Source organism: Pleurodeles waltl, chromosome 10 (genome assembly GCF_031143425.1).
Source record: "Pleurodeles waltl isolate 20211129_DDA chromosome 10, aPleWal1.hap1.20221129, whole genome shotgun sequence".
Classification (NCBI taxonomy): domain Eukaryota; kingdom Metazoa; phylum Chordata; class Amphibia; order Caudata; family Salamandridae; genus Pleurodeles; species Pleurodeles waltl.
In genome coordinates, this window is record NC_090449.1 from 1,061,061,081 (window position 1) to 1,061,074,038 (window position 12,958).

General features: G+C 45.0%; 1 protein-coding gene across 3 annotated transcripts in view; it reads left to right on the plus strand.

Annotated features, from left to right (window-relative positions):
* TBC1D5 (TBC1 domain family member 5) overlaps positions 1–12,958 on the plus strand; it is a 1,391,198-nt gene that overhangs the window by 233,480 nt on the left and 1,144,760 nt on the right. For all 3 annotated transcript variants that reach the window (XM_069212078.1, XM_069212077.1, XM_069212079.1), the window contains one exon: positions 8,543–8,571. The gene's annotated coding sequence lies outside the window, so the exon portion shown is untranslated. The remainder of the gene's footprint in view (positions 1–8,542; positions 8,572–12,958) is intronic.

The window sequence follows — 12,958 nt, forward strand, 5'->3', positions numbered from 1 at the left end:
TATATATATATATATATATATATATATATATATATATATTCTAAACAACTAATAAACCATAAAAACCAAAAGGAAAACCTTACCTTAAAATTAGTTGTTCAGGCAATTGTTATTCAGACACAGTAGTGGTTCAGACAGTAGTTGTTCAGTACTTAGTTGTAGAGACTTTTTAGTTGTTTAGCAGTAGTGGTTCAGGCAAGTAGTGGTTTAGACCTAGTTGTTCAGGATGTTTCCCCATGCTAACAGCTAGAGGCCTGGTTGGTTCCATAAGAAAAGTTATTTTGTGTATCTGTTATCAAAAGTTAAAACCTAGGCAGTACACCTGATTGTATTACTGTATATCACATTTGATAAAATCAATACATCTTTTCACACTGTGCTAAAGCCTTCACTCAGTTATTTTGTTACATGAAATGTCACAAGTTATCTTGATAGGTAAAATGTTGGTATTGATTACCCATTTGCCAAACCCTAGGAGTAGAAGATTTACAATGTAACAGTTCTTGGTAGCCTCTCTTCAGAAGTCCTGGAAGACTTAGCTGTCTGTCCCCATCCATCTTATAATAAAAAACAATGAATAATACATCCATCCATATACATAAGTATATATCCATATAGATTTATATAGGTACTTTGGTACAGCCATCTTCGTCCATTGGTTTCTCTGTCATTTGTCTCTTTCTTTCATGCTGTGTAGTGCAAGGGGCATCTATTCAGTCCACATCAGTCATTTTCTCTCTTGTGTTGTGAATGAATGTATTTTCTGATCACTTGTACACGTCCACCTACCTGAAAAATGAGTGCGCTTTAGTGCAGGGCTGGTTGGCCAGTCCTTTTGTTTTCAGTTTTCTCCTTTTATAGTTCCTCTTTCATTTCTTTGCAACTTTTTTGTTATTTTTACTTTTCAATAGAAGATGCTACAACTCCACAGGCAATGCTAAAGGGCCACTTGCTTGCCGCTCATTTCATCTGTAGTGTACAGCATCCTGCATGACCGCTTCCTCAAAACCAGGCACCATATTGGGATGCTGTTTTCCATAGCGTATCGCTCATTTACCATTCCAAGATGGACAGCACTTTGGTTCTAGATGTAGGGGCCATTCTGGAACTTTAAAACGATGAAAGACTATGAACAATATCGCTGCAAGAGAGACGCTCCCTCCTGTGTTTAATTTCATTTTCACTAGTACTCTCAATCTTTCGACTGTTTAGCTCAATATGCTTCCCTTCCTTGCTTGTGTTAGCTCTTCTCTGGACCATTGTCAAAGTACATGCGTTCTTCCTTGTTTTTTTGCAACACACTATTTTTTATTTTATAAGCATTTTGGTATTATTCCTGGACATGCACTGTGCTTTCCTGCTAGTAACCCAGGCATGCAGCTTCCTATTTAGTTTGCTTTCACCCGCTCTGCCACCTCTATAGGTGCTTTCATTGCTTACAACCACAACTGTCCTACTCTGTGGCACTTTACACTACCCCTGTCTATTCTAAGCCACTCTACTTTACTATGCCACTCTACTCTGTGCCGCTCTTTACCACTCTGTGCCGCTCTTTACCACTCTGTGCCGCTCTTTACCACTCTGTGCCGCTCTTTACCACTCTGTGCCGCTCTTTACCACTCTGTGCCACTCTTTACCACTCTGTGCCACTGTTTTCAGCTCTACTCCACTCCTTACCACTCTACTGTACTCTTGGCCCCTCCGCTCTGTGCTGCTCTACCCTGTGCACTCTGTTCCACGCATTGCCACTCCACGGTACTGCACTCTACACAACGCAAAACAATACTGCTCTGCAACATGTCACTCTACCCTTTACCACTCTACATTACTCCACACAATGCCACTCTACCCTACCCCACTCCACTCTTTGCCACTCCACTGACTTTTAGTCATTCTGAATAGCAGCTATGCTGTTGTACAACATGACTAAAAGACATTGGTAAAGCCAACAGCTCTCACATAGACAAGATCTGCTGGCTTTGCCAATGCTTGTTTGTACTTGTATTCTGTTAATGAATCTTGCACATGTTGTTGAGTTTGTGTGTATTTTATTGTGGTTGTGGTTAATTCATAAGCCAGCCCTATGGGCATTGACAATGCTTGTTGAAGACTGTATGCAAGGTCAAACCTTGCCAGGACTGTGGTAAAGCTGGGGATTGAATACAAGGATTATACAGAGAATTACTGCCCAAAAATCAGCATTATGTTTAAATGTATAGCTGGTTGACCATTGGGGACAGGAGCCCCCTCAGATCTGCATAACTTAATAATTTCAGAGAACTGTCTGCTCTGAAAGTAACAGAGCGTGACCGGAGCTGCGCCCGAGGTTACATTCGGTTGTGATCTTACACATTGAGCCCTTATACAGGTGAGTGATCCCGGCATCTGCAGAGACATGGCTACCGCTCTCAGCATCACCTTTATCCTGTTTTGAAAAGAACAAAATTATTTTCGATTTTTATTTGTGCAGATTTTAAATAATGTGTCACATATTGTATTTTTTATTGTAGTTTTGCCACCCTTAACAACTTTTTTTTTTTTTAGACTTTGGCCCATAATGCTTTGCAGGGCATTCTTTTACAAACATGTTTACTTATAACTTAGCCTGTGGTAGTCCTGCGACAATGGAACCACCTTCAAAACATTCACCAGATGCTGCTCTTTCTGTCTCAATCACCTCTGGGTCCCCACACAAGGTTAGTGGGAACCCCAAAATAAAAAACTGCTCCCTCCATTCAGTGTCTTTTTAACCTCTAATGGCTGTAACTTTTGTTTTTACAGCTGAGAGCAGTTTGTGTTTTAAGGGTATTGTTTGTAATGTCATTACAGTAGGCCTGTTAGCCCTGAAAATGTGTAATGCATTACGTCCTCTAGGGGCTAGATATATGGTTACACTGCAATATTTTCAGTCATTTTCTTTTCATGTGGTTATGCCCTCTAAGAGCTTACTATACGGTAACATGACAGTTTATTACAAATGTTATTTTCATTGTGATGTCCTCTAGGGGCTGTTTACAGTCTAATGATAAGTTTATTTCTGATATGTTTTTCTTGGGGTTATATAATAACTGTATATGTTTTATTAATCTCTCCTCATTGCAATTATGACCATTTTTCAGGCCAACCTAACATCCTCATTACCTTACTCTTTAAACACTCTTTATATGTTTGGCTGACCGTTCTAGGTTATTTCGCTCGTTACCGTGGCTGTCTTGTTTTGGGAATTGTGTTAGCCAGCCAGCAACTCTCACGTGGGGTGGTGAAAGTGGTATTCTATTGGAATTAGCATGGTAAAGTTAAATTAGGATGCTAAATGGCAACATTTTCATTTTCGGCTGCAGATAGAGGAAGAAGGTAAATGGAGCTGCTTTAGTTCAATGCAGGGCCACAGGAATTATGTGGCAGGAAAATACCAAATTATGAGACAGGGTTGACCAATTTATGTGGCCAGAAAAGTCCAGTTATGAATTCACACCTGTAGCTCTAACTCAAGCGAATGCAAGACCCATTGCATTGCAAATGCTTGTTATTGTGTGAATAACCTAGAACTGCATTGCTGCAGAAAGTGACATGTTTTGGTCATTGGTTGCTCTGGGGCAACCTGCCGTCAAGCACTTAGTCTTAATTTGTGGCATGACGCAGCAAAGATTCACCCATATTGGCCTTTCTCTGAGATGGTCAGTGGCGAAGGTATGCACGAATGATTATCCCCCAAACAGACCATGTCTTCTTCAAACAGGTGGTGCATAAGGTTCAGGTTCAGGCCTCAAAAAATTATAAAAATGTTACTAGACCTGCAGGTTGAGTAACTTGAATAATCTACTCGACCTCGCTATAATGTACCTGACCCGTAAACTGGGCTCAATTGTGTGATCCTAGGCAAATATTTTATTTTACAGTCACTTGTTTCTTCATGCTCACATATTAGTGCACCTTCAAGTGTGTGAGTTCAGCATTAATGCTGAATAAAATCAAAACCTTTTTTTTGTTTGATTGGGCAAGTAGTGTTTTCGAGGCCTGATGGTAAAATCTCCATTTGTCAGCGGGTGGGCCTCAAAACTCCAATTTTAACTGGTTTATGCTCCGCTTCAGTTCGCATGCATTTTTTTATGGTTTGACTTGACAGTGCAGCTGTCGCCAGACAATTACGTGAGCATCTCTAGAAAGGGGCTTTGGCACCACCCATATATTGGGAGTAGGCAGTACATGTTTTTTGATTGGGCAGAAGTTGTACACTTCCTTTAAAAAGTGCTTGCCGTCCATGCAGCTGTGATCATTTTGTTTATTTATCCAGCAGCCTGAGCTTGCACTTTAAGGGGCACACAGATGACACTGAAATGCTATTTAAGTGTCTTAGATACTGGATAATTTATGTTGTTTTTCTCTGGCAGCCGCACAGCTGGTAGGAGGGCAGTCATTAACCTACATAGAATTTTAGGTCTGGCTTGACAGTGCAACTGTCACCTGACCTTTTAAGCTACACAATATTATCCTACAATTCTTTGCTTCCACCCAAATACATACATTTTTCCATGCTATTTACCTGTAATGCGTCACATTACTATTCAACATTCCTTTAAAGCCAGACCTATTAGCATTGCCAGTGTTTGCTCTTTTGCATTTGCAGCAGATTGGTATAAACGATAAGCACTGAATAATGTTATTTCGCAACTATCCGTAAACCAGTTTTTAACTAGTATAACCAATACAGAGTTCCTACTTGTCTGCACTTTTTCTATCGTTATATCAAAGCGAGATGTAATGTAGGTTGTTCAACACACACATACATGCATACAGTCAGAAGAGTGGGCTTTTGATCAGTACCCTTTAGCCATTGGCTTATGCCAGACCTAAAAATGGCAACAGCCACGACCTTTAGCTTTTAATAAAATTGCAACAGGAATAATGCACTTAAATGGGCCCTCATCAAGCCCTCCTCATCTACTGGTCTGTCAGGTTATTCACATTTGTCTTCCATAACAGCAGACCGCATGGGCAGTTGATCAGCTCACTTAAGTCACTGGCCAACTTGACCATGAGTGGCAGCGTTCTGCCCTTTTAAAAGGAGCACATCAGCATGTTAAGTAGTTTCCTTCAGTGCAAGGGACTGCTGTGTTCCCTGCTTGAGACCAAGAACTTATTTTTGCTTTCAGCCACTCTGATTTGATTTTGATAGGGGTCCGGCAGTTCTTAACCCCTCCCATGCCCGGGACGAGGTGGTTACGTCCCTTGCCGTAGCACTCAGGCGCCAGGGACGTAACCACCTCGTCTTGACATGGGCCCTCTGGGGAAGTGCTAGTGCTCCCCTCGAGGGCCTGGCACACCCCCTCCCCTGGGCAGGGATGGAAGGGGAATCGCTTCCCCGTCCACCCCCACACCTCCCTTTGATTTCCCCCCCGTATTTCTCCTCCGATCACGTGTGGGTGGGGGGGCGAGAGCTGCATCAAAGGAAAGGAAAGGCTTTTCCTTTCCTTTGATGTCTCTTTGCATTTCTGATGCCCGAACGTGATGCGATCAGGCAGCAGAAATGCCCACTAGACACCAGTGATTTTTTGTTGTTGTTTACAATAAAGGGGAGTGACCCCTTAGGTAAGGGTCGATACCCTGTGGGGGGGGGGGGAAGTCTTTTTAGGCCATTTCCATCCCCCTTGGGGTCAGATCGGCCATACCCTCACCCCAAATAAATGGGGGCCAAAGTTGTTCCCTAGTAGGGGGGTGGGGAGGGGTGTAGAAGCCTACTAGATGCCTGGGAATTAAAAAATAAAAATAAAAAAATAGTGGGGTGGTGGCTACCAACCAGTATGGGCATGGTTATGCTCCCATCCCAACTGATAGGGGTAACAGTCTTTCAGCTCTCCCCTGCACACTAAAACATGTTGTCCCACAGTAAGCAAGAGGAAATTTGATTATTTTGGGTTTTGATTTTACATTTGGGCCATGAGAGCTTGTCTAACTCTCAATCGTCCCACTTGGAATGGTGAGGGCTGCACTTCTTGGACTTTGGGACGCTGCCATGTAGAAAAATCCACAGGACCTAGACACATCTGAAAACTCAACATCTGGGTGAGTCCTGGGTGGTGTGCTTCACATGAACCCGCACCATTTTCTTATTCACAATGCCCTGCAAACCTCCAATTTTGCTGGAGATCACACATTTTTCCCACATTTTTGTGATGGAACCTTCCAGAATCTGCAGGAATCCACAAAATTCCCATCACTCAGCACTGTTGCATCTGTACCAATAAAATTCCGCCCCACTTGTCAGCCTAAAAATGTTTTTTTCCAAGCTGCCCTTTTGGACCCACTTTGGTTCCCCTCAATTTCGACATGTTTTTGGCTCTTCCCTATCACAGGCGCTTGGTCCACCTACACAAGTGACGTATCATTTTTACCAGGAGACTGAGGGGAACGTTAGGTGGTAAATTTGTCCCTGTGCGGTGATCCCACACAAATGTGGGGATTTTTTATTTTTTTAAGCTAAATTTTAAGTTTGTGGAGGATTCTGGGAGATCCACGCAAGTCACACCTCTGGTCTCCCTCGGGTGTCTAGTTTTCAGAAATGTTTGGATTTGGCAGTCTTCCCTAGAAGGCTGCTGAGCCCAGAACCAAAAACGCAGGCCCCCGCCCCCCATCGCAAAAACAGGTAGTTTTGTATTTGATCATTTTTATGTGTCCAGATAGTGTTTTGGTGCATTTCCTTTCGAAAAGACTTGTGTTTGAGAAATGCCCTGTTGTTCACATGCTAGAATGGGGACCCCAGAATTCAGAGATGTGCAAATAACCACTGTTTCTCAACACCTTATCTTTTGCCCATTTTGGAAATACAAAGGTTTTCTTGATACCTGTTTTTCACTCTTTATATTTCACCAAATGAATTGCTGTATACAAGGAAAACCCAATGCAAGGTGCAGCTCCTTTATTGGCTCTGGGAACCTAGGGTTCTTGATGAACCTACAAGCCTAATATATCCCTGCAACCAGAAGAGTCCTGCAGACGTAACGGTATACTACTTTTGTAAATCTGACATGGCAGGAAAAAGTTAGAGTAAAGCATGGAGAAACATTGTGTCTTTTTTTTTTTTTTTTTTTTTTAACCTCCATTTCAATATTTTTTTATTTCAGCTGTTATTTTCTGTAGGAAAACCTTGTGGGATCTACACAAATACCCCTTGGTGAATCCAGAAGTTTGTCTACTTTTAGGAAATGTTTAGCTTTCCGGGATCCAGCATTGGTTTCACACCCATTTCTGTCACTAACTGGAAGGAGGCTACAAGCACAAAAAATAGTAAAAATGGGGAATGTCCCAGTAAAATACCAAAATTGTGTTGAAAAATGTGGTTTTCTGATTAAAGTCTGCCTGTTCTTGAAAGCTGGGAAGGTGGTGATTTTAGCACCGTAAATGCTTTGTTGATGCCATTTTCAGGGAAATAAACACAAGCCCTCTTCTGCAACACTTTTTTTCCCCATTTAAAAAAAAAAAAATCGCTATATTTTGGATAATTTCTTGTTCTCCTCCAGGGGAACCCACAAACTCTGGGTGCCTCTAGAATCCCCAGGATGTTGGTGGAAGAAAAGGATGCAAATTTGGCGTGGGTAGCTTATGTGCACAAAAAGTTATGAAGGCCTAAGCGCGAACTGCCCCAAATAGCCAAAAAAAGTCCTGCCACCTGAGGGGGGAAAAGGCCTGGCAGCGAAGGGGTTAAAGCCATGGCATTTAGTGGAGAAGGGCACAGGGGACTTCAGGTAGCCCCTGCGGTAACCTTCTCACTATTATTCGCTCACCCCCTCACACATGCCCATCCACAGTGTTTCTGTTCCCCACCACAACCTACATACAAACTTGCACTCCCTGTGCAGGAAGTCGTCTTTTTGCCATCCAGTGCCTGCCATCTAACACCAGCATGCTTGTACTTTCGCTTTTACAAATGCTTTACAAGCATTCACTGAGCCAAATTATAAAAAAATGGCTGCCGTACCTGCTTCTACCTATGTACCTTCTTTTATTTGAAAATTGGTTACAAAATGGCTGACGTACCTGCTTCTATCTATGAGGGGGCCATCTTGTAGTACCTTCTTTTATTGAAAAACAATTACAAAATGGCTACTTCACTGCAGGGCAGGTGTGCTTGGGGAGGGGAGGCATTCGAACATGAGCCAATGGGAGAAGGTCTATGTAACCCCTCTATTGAGACCGCCTCTGGGCACATGCGGCTCTTGTGCTGGGACGTGGGTGGTTATGGCCTTTCACCCCATGAATGGTGAAGTTTAATCTGCGGTAGCCCAGACTCACTAGTGGTTCCTTGCCTACCTTGGATGTAGCTCTCTTTGGTGCAGCAGGTGCAGTGGCACCAGGGCCCCGAGTCCTAAAGATTTAATGAACCCTTATTATTTCTGTATATTATAATTCAAACAGCAGTCAGAGACCCATTTCCTTCCTTGCACTAGGGCCCATGACACACTGGCTGGGCTAATCGCCCCATCGAACTTTGGAGTTTTGTTTAAAAACTGAAAATTAATGCTTCACTTTTTTTTATTTTCTTTAGATTCGACTAAGAGATACTTGAGCACCCAGGTAAAGAAAATATTTATTACTTGAACATTTTGAACGTTTACCTGCACTATACAAGTCTTATTGTGTGTGTATGTTTTTTTACTTTCTGTACATTTGTTTGAGAGGGATTATTTTATCTGTTCATCCGCATAAAAGGGCGACCCCACTGCCATGCAGAAAGTGGCGCATGGGCTTTCAAGATCTTTTATAGCTTTTAAAATAATAGCATTATGGCCGTCCACCTAGTGCACATCACAAAGTGAGTTATATTGAATAATGCACCTATCCAATGTGATGTTATCGGCCTCTGGAGGATGAAAGGCTGGGTTGTTCCCACCAGACCCCCACCCCGTCACTTGCAGTTCGCACAGGTGTGCCACATACACCGCAACCTCGGAGCCAGTGATAACGCCAGGTTTGCAGTTTGCTTACCTTTCTAGGAGGTGTTTTCGTTCCGTGTTGATTTGTAAAGCGCTTTGCATTCTAAGCCAGGAGGCGCATGCAGTGGATGGGGAGAGTAGACCGGTGGGAGAGAAAAGGAGGGCCGGAGATGAGGTGATGCCTTGTGGACGGGGTACCAGGAGGCCCGGGGGCAAAGGGTTCAGTTTTGAGGGGGTGAATTGTGTGTTGTATTTATGTAGCGCTTCTTGCCTTAACGACGCTTTGAGGAGCTTCGGTGGAGTGGTGGCCGCTCCTTTGTAGGGTGCTCTTGACTTGAAGGATGTAGGGTTGTGGTGTCGTCTGCACGGGAAGTGTTTTGGTGTCACGCGTGACGTCCAGAGGTGTGCTGCTCCCCTGCCACCTCTACCCATGGGAGAGAACACCTGAGCGGGGCACTGTTGTCTGGCCAGGGGGGTGCGGGGTCCTGGTGTGGTCCGTGGTTGTGCATCCCGAGAAGTGCTTTGGCTGGAAGCAGGGCGAGTGACGGTGCTCACACCTGCCACCCTGGAGAGACAGATCCTGGTGCACTGATGGAGAGGGCTCAAAGGAGGCAAGAGACGGTCTCTCCCCTGTGTTTACAGACGTCTCACACTGTCTCACCCTGCAGAGACAGATCCAGGTGCATTGCTAGAGAGAGCTCAAAGGAGGCAAGAGACTGTCTCTCCCTTCTCCCCTGTGTTTACAGACACCTCACTTCGTCTCACCCTGGAGAGACAGATCCAGGTGCACTGCTAGAGAGGGCTCAAAGGTGGCAAGAGGCTGTCTCTCCCTTCTCCCCTGTGTTTACAGACACCTCACTTCGTCTCACTCTGGAGAGACAGATCCTAGTGCACTGCTAGAGACCTCAAAGGAGGCAAGAGACGGTCTCTTCCCTGTGTTTACAGACGTCTCACCCTGCAGAGACAGATCCAGGTGCATTGCTAGAGAGAGCTCAAAGGAGGCAAGAGAATGTCTCTCCCTTCTCCCCTGTGTTTACAGACACCTCACTTCGTCTCACCCTGGAGAGACAGATCCAGGTGCACTGCTAGAGAGGGCTCAAAGGTGGCAAGAGGCTGTCTCTCCCTTCTCCCCTGTGTTTACAGACACCTCACTTCGTCTCACTCTGGAGAGACAGATCCTAGTGCACTGCTAGAGACCTCAAAGGAGGCAAGAGACGGTCTCTTCCCCTGTGTTTACAGACGTCTCACACTCTCACTCTGGAAAGACCGATACAGGTGCACTCCTCGAGAGAGCTCAAAGGAGGCAAGAGACTGTCTCGTCCCCTGGGTTTACAGACGCCCCACACCGTCTCACTCTGGAGAGACAGATCCTAGTGCACTGACAGAGGGATGCTGTGGCAGGCCAGAGAGAGCTGAAAGGAGGCAGGACACTGTCTCTCCCCTGTTTACAGATACCCCACACTCTCACCCTGGAGAGACAGATGCTAGTGCACTGCTAGAGGTATACTGTGGCAGGCCAGAAAGCTGAAAGTAGGCGGGAGACTGAGCCTCCCCCCCCCCCCCCTCTTGTTTAGTCACCTCACGCCCTCTCACCCTGGAGAGTCAGATCCTAGTGCACTGCCAGTGGGATGCTGTGGCAGGCCAGAGAGCTGAAAAGAGGCAGGACACTGCCTCCCCCTGTGCTTACAGACACACCTCGTGGCATCTCCTATGTGTATCTATGTAGTGGGTGCTCCGAGCTCACGATGGAGCTGGCGAGGCAGCCGATGACCCCCAAACATTAACTGAAGGCCGTACATCATAGAACTGACTGTATTCGCGAAGTACAGGCTGACTTCCATTCTCAGCGTGGGCAGACAATACTGGTCAACAGGTTCCTGTTATCAAAACGTGTTTCTGTTCAGGTAAACGGCAATCGGGACCGTATTGATGACCGATAAATCATGAAGAGCTGCCAGGCCTCTCGTGTATGGATAACCCCCCCCTCCAGGCCACTGGAAGGAACCCGGGCCTATGAAGGCCATATCCCACGATACACTGCAGCCTCACCGATGCCTGGCGCCAGGCACAGAGCAGGCCCACCTTCAGCTGTTCTGTTCCGTATAATGTCCATCGTCTATAAGGCGTTAACCATCCACGTTTCATTATTCTCAAGCCAGTCTGGACTTGGCCCAGCCCTACTTCACTTTAGTTCTCTTCTGCGTAACTTCTTCTTAGCCGCCAAGAGTGAGCATGTTCGTTACATCATGAGTTCGCTCACAGTTTTAAACCAGAGTTTTGCTGCTTTGCTGTTTGTACCCCCAATATGTCCTCACTTCCGCCAAGGACAACCGCTCACTGCTTATAGTAAAAAAACGAGAAAGGGAGAGAGGGAGAATGAATTCATGAATTAATTCACTGAAAAAACAAAGGTTACAGGGACCTTCTAGTTAGGCTCACATTTGAAACTGTAGAAATTCACCTGTTCTAGTTCGAGCTATCGCAAGTAACTATAATTTGGGCCATCGCCATGCACAGTTTTTTCGTCAAATTTTACTGCAAATATTACATTGATATTATCAATGATGTTATCATGAGCGCCTAATTTGTGGGGTAACTGGCAGTGAATGGTGAGGGTGTGAGTTGTAGTTACCTGTGGGCACCCGGGACATAGCAGATGCCGGCAAAGGGCTGTCTGTGGCTCCTCGAGGGGGGCCATGAGCCCCCCCCACCCATCCCCCCCCTCCCCAATGTGAATTTAACCCTGGGGAGGTGGCGGTCCCCAGGGTTGCGGTGGTCCTAAACAAACCTCCCTTCTTTTTTTTTTCATGATGGCCCCAGGGAGGTGGGGGGTCCCCGGGGCTGGGGATGAGGGTGCAGGGGGAAACATGTGGCCAATGGCCCCCATTCAAATAGAAGGAAGCCCAGGATGGTGGTGGTCTCCAGGGTTGCTGAGGGGCTGTGTGACCCCCTCCTGCATTAATATACAATCAAGGCCAGGGAAGGTGGCAGTTGCCGGGGCAGCAGGAGGCCCCCCCCCCAGTATTCATATACAATTAAGTCTCTGGGATGGCCGCAAGCCCCCTGCATTAAATGCAAAATAAGCCCTGGGGAGGTGGCCAGTTCTCCCCCATCCTTATTTTTTACTTTTCCCTCAGGAGCTGACCACACACTGTGGTTGCTGATTTTTTTGGGCTGCAAATTTCACTACAAACATTTTTAAAAATGCTTTTTTTGCCCTGGTGAGGTCTCTCTGGGACCCCAGCTCCAGAGCTTAATGAGTCACAGTGCTTCTACCCTGGCCCCCTTTTTTTTTTTTTTTTTTTCAATTTTTTTTTTAAGAACTCGGCTGAAGCTGATTCCCAAGATGGCTACCAACGCTTCCTGGTTAAAGTGTTTGCAGCCAATCATAGTTGTGCATTTCCCTGCACAAGCTTGTCATTATTTGCAAAGCCATCAGAGATGTACAAATTTGGATTTCCTTAAATCTCTCAAACTACTGAATGGATTTACAGCAAATAAGCGAAATCCTAATCAGCGTACTGAAAGCTAGCTTTCTGCCAAATTTGGTGTAATTCCGTCCAGTGGTTCGGGCTGAAGTTGTGTCTAAAGGTCCTATGGGAATTAACATGGAAAAGACAACTTTTTTGATACCCCCCCACCCCCTTTTTCTTCCTTCAGCCCTGCTTAACAGATCACCCCAAAACTTTCCATGCGCAACAAGAATCACCGGGGCACTTTTATTTGGAAAAGTTTGAAGATTCGTCCTAGGGAAAAGCAAGGCCCAGACTGGTTTGCCGCAACCTGACACAAGTATTAACGTGTGCGTTAAAAAGAAACATAGAAAATTGGTGAAAACACCAAAGGTTACAGGGACGTTATAGTTAGGTTGGTGTTTTAGCCCTACAAAACCATAGAAATTCAGCAGCTATATTTATACTTATCTGAAGAAACTATAACTCATGCTGGATTCTTAACATAAGTATATGGTTCTGTATGGGTAAAATGTCAACCTAACTATAACATCCCTGTAACTTTTGTTTTTATAT